The following is a 4,582-nucleotide window of genomic DNA, read 5'->3' as shown; positions in this document are numbered from 1 at the left end:
CACTATTAGAGTTGTTTTCCCTATGGCGGAACAATCTCATTGGGATGTAAAGGATGCGCAGGCTCATGCATTGATTGCATTGTCTGTGAAGCGCACCATTGTTCCTCACATCCGTTCAGCAAAATCTACAAAACAGGCTTGGGATATTTTGGCTGGTCTTTATGCAAGTTGCAATGAGGCTAAAATTTCTTTGTTGCGTAAAGAGCTGGAGTCGAAGATTATGCATGAGGAAGATGATATGGACACTTTCCTTGCTAGTGTCAAGGATATCAATGAGAAACTTATTTCTGCAGGTGAAGTCATTTCAGACAGTTCCCTTGTGCAGACTGTTCTTGATGCCTTACCAGATTCTTACCAGACTTTTGCTAGTACTTGGAGACTTATGACCCAAGGAAATCCAGAAGTTGTCAAGTTTGATGCATTATGCACATTGTTGTTGCAAGAGTCGCTTTCCAGAAAAAATAGGACTAGACAGTGTGCAGTTGAACAGGATTTTATTGCTTCTCAAAGAAAGGGTGGTAACAGCAATGCAGCCACTGCTTATGGTTCTGCTGCGAGTGGCAAAACTTCTGTTCCTAATGCTCCTACTGGCAGCAATTCGTCTGGAAATTCTGGTGATAAGGGAAAAAAGAAAACTCATTGCTATTATTGTAAAGCTAATGATCACTTGATCAAGTCGTGTACTAAGTTGAAGGCCAAAGAGGCTAAGAAGAACGAGGGTGGTTCCACTGCAAATGCTAGTTCCACTACAAATGTAGCCATTGTTGAGTCTTCTGTGAAAGGAGACTGTGTTGCTGATGTTGATGTAAAATGGGCTTTTAGCGCAGAGCGCACTTACAATCCTACTGTCCATGATGCATGCTTGTCAGTTGCTGCAGATTCACATGTGTGGTATTTCAATAGTGGTGCTACAAAGCACATTACCTCAGATCGTGAATTGTTCACCTCTCTCAAGTCTATCCCTCATGGGAATTCAGTCACTTGTGCCAACAATGCCTCTTATCCGGTTCAGAGGTGCTGGAAAGATTGTGCTTAGTGCTGCAAATGGCAGTTCCTTCACACTTGTTGATGCACTTTATGTACCTAGGATCAAGAAGAATCTCTTGTCTGTATCTGCACTTGCTAGACTTGGACTTGTAGTCAAATTTGTGGATGACAGATGTACAGTTCATGATCTCAGTTTTGGTGATGAAATTGTTGCATCTGGCCTTTTGTGCCGTGGGCTGTATAAGCTCACTTTGTATGACAAGTGTGGACAAAATTATGCAAATGTTGTTGCAGATTCAAGGGCTATTTCATATGCAAAACTGTGGCATGCACGTTTTGGTCATCTAAATTTTGCTAGTTTGCTGCGTTTGCAGAAATCTTATATGGTTGCTTCTTTGCCGCCTCTTGAAGCACCTGTCAAACATGTTTGTAAAGGCTATATTTTGGGTAAGATGCAGCGTTCTAAGTTTCCAAAGGATGGTTCAGTTCGGGCCACATGCAGGTTGCCGCTTGTGCATAGTGATGTTTGTGGGCCCATGCAAACTCCGTCCTTGGGCAATTACCTGTACTTCATGACTTTCATTGATGATTACTCCAGGCATGCATGGGTATTTCCGCTTAAAGTGAAGTCCGAAGTTTTTATGTGCTTCAAACAATTTCTGGCTATGGCTGAAAATGTCTCGAAATGTACTATGGACACCCTCCCTTCCGATCGAGGGAGGGAGTACATGTTTCATGAATTTAATGCATTTCTGGCTAGTCGTGGGATAAAACACCAATGTACAGTGCCTTATACACCCCAACAAAATGGTGTTGTTGAGAGGAAAAATAGGTCACTGACGGAAGTGGCACGATGTATGGTCAAAAGTCACGCTTTTCCGCATTCTTTTTGGCTTGAGGCCATCGTGTGTGCCACTTATGTACGTAACAGGTGTCCTAAAAAAGCTTTGTAGTCTATTATTCCATATGAAGCATGGCATGATAGAAAGACTTCTATTGAGCACATGCGTGTTTTTGGCTGTTTGGCATATGCTTTGGTGCCACAAACACAACGCAGAAAATTGGATGATAAGACTGTCAAATGTATTTTGTTGGTTATAGTGCTAAAGCAAAGGTTACATGCTATATCATCCGCAAACAAAGCGTATTCTGGTTTCACGGGATGTAGTGTTTGTGGAAGATTCTGTTCAGCCCTTGCTGTAAGGTACTAGAGACAGTAATGTAAGCTCACATGACATTTATGACACTTTGTTGCCTCTTTTCAGTGGTGGAAATACGAATGTAATTTCCAATGCGGCAAATGTACAGCCTATGGGGGTTTCTGAAAATGTTACAGATCAGCCTATTACTGATGCAGATGTACATGATGGACTTGATGAGGAATGGGCTGAAAATGAGCAGGCTAGAGGTATGACAAAATGGCTGGTGCACACTTTGCGTGACAGTAAATTGGATGCACCTTTGTCTAGTCGTACTCGTTCAGACTCTCACCATGCATCTTATGCATCAGATTGTTATGCTTTGGCTGTGTCTAGCTTACATGATGTTGAGGAGCCTCTATCTTTTGATGAAGCACAGAATTCAAAAAATTGGATGGCTGCCATGCAATCAAAATATGATGCACTTATAGAAAATGACACATGGACTTTATGTGATTTGCCTCCTGGAAAAAAGGACATTGGTTTGAAGTGGGTTTACAAGTTGAAATGCACGCCGGATGGTGAGATCGATCGCCATAAGGCTCAACTTGTTGCAAAGGGTTATGCACATCAAAAAGGCATAGATTACGAAGAGACTTTTGCTCCCACTTGTCGTATGACTATTGTGCATTTTCTATGTGCATTGGCAGCTCATTTTGGTTGGGATGTACATCAATCAGACATTGTTATTGCTTTCTTGAATGGTGACATATTTGAGGAAGTTTATGTAACGCAGCCTCGCGGTTTTGTCATAAAAGGACAAGAGGACAAAGTGTGCAGATGTAAGAAGGCTTTGTATGGGTTGAAGAAATCTCCTCGTGCTTGGTATGAGAAAGATGACACTCATTTTGCTAAACGAGGCTTTCGTAATAGTCCAATAGAAAGCACATTGTATGTAAAGCGTGAGGGTGATGTACTTCTCATTGTGGTTCTTTATGTTGATGATTTGCTGATCACTGGACCAAATGAGAGACATATTGCTGAATTTAAGGCTGATTTGGATGCTACTTTCAAGATGAAAGATTTGGGGCTGTTGCATCATTACTTGGGTATAGTGTTTAAGCAGTGTGATGGTGGTATTGCCTTGTGTTAGAAAAGTTACATAGAGACATTGCTATGTAAGTTTGGACTTGAGGATTGCAAGCCTATTGCCACTCCCATGAAAACAGGTTTTTGTTTCATGCTTGGCAGTTCATGTATATCATGGTTGAGCAAGAAGCAACCTACTGTGGCCATTTTGAGTTGTGAGGCTGAGTACAGGGTAGTCTTCACAGGTACGGCTGAGTGTGTATGGCTCAGACGCCTTATGGCTGATGTGGGTGTTGGAAAGGACACTGCCAACACTATCTACACTGAGAGTCATAGCGCATTGGCAGTTGCGAGGAACCCAGTTTCTCATGCTCGCACAAAGCACATTGAGGTGCATTAACACTATGTCAGGGAGAGGCTCTCAGCAGGAGAGATCAGCTTGTCTTATGTGCCAATACAGGACAACCTTGCAGATCTTTTCACAAAGGCATTGTCTCGTGAGAAGCTTGAAGCTTTCCGCAAAGCTTTGGGCTTACTCCCCTTTGTGGACTGATCATGTCCTCAGGAAATGTCACTTCCCTTTACTCATGTGCCAGCTCTTGTTCACCGCATCACTCCAGGGGGGATTTGTTACCATATACATGTGGTAGTGATGTGTGTGAACACACTAGGACCTCCGGGGCATTTTTTCCCTCTTTAGGAGGTTTTTTCCCCTGAGCATCGTATATACGCCCATCACTCTAGGGCTACCTATATTTTCATTGCATACTAAGAAACACACTCTCTATTGTGTGCCTTGAGCTTCCTTCGTCTTCTCCAAGCTGTGTGCATTTCTCTGCAACCCTAATTCCAACACACACACAAACACACACACAAATGGAGTATACATTAAGGGCCAACAACTGCAGCACTTGCGACATCATCATCAATTCAGTATGGGGTATCCTTGTGAAGAACGCTACAAACTTGCTACCAGAATCAGATAGGTGCTCATGCACATACTTAGAAACTAATTATGACATGATTTTCTAATATTGATGCACGATAACTTGGTAAAATTGTATTGCTTTGCATATATAAAGTGCACTTCATCATAAGGAAACTAGATATGGCATGCCTATTTGATTCTATTTTGATAAAGCTATGTGACATAACTTGATGAATAAGAGTGATACCTTGGGGTGAATAAACTGACAATGGTACTTTCTGGTCTTTGCTGGATGTGGTTGACACTTACTGGGGAACTGTTTTTTTATCACACTTGATACCCATTATGTTTGGCACGCCATAACCCTCCCGTGGAGGACCTCAATGTGTGAGGGGCCAGGGCATAACCTAAGGTAATGTTATGCATGGAAATGGAATTC

The sequence above is a fragment of the Adiantum capillus-veneris genome, chromosome 8 (genome assembly GCF_014529385.1).
Source record: "Adiantum capillus-veneris isolate H3 chromosome 8, ASM1452938v2, whole genome shotgun sequence".
Lineage (NCBI taxonomy): Eukaryota > Viridiplantae > Streptophyta > Polypodiopsida > Polypodiales > Pteridaceae > Adiantum > Adiantum capillus-veneris.
Note: the sequence above shows the minus strand (reverse complement) of the source record.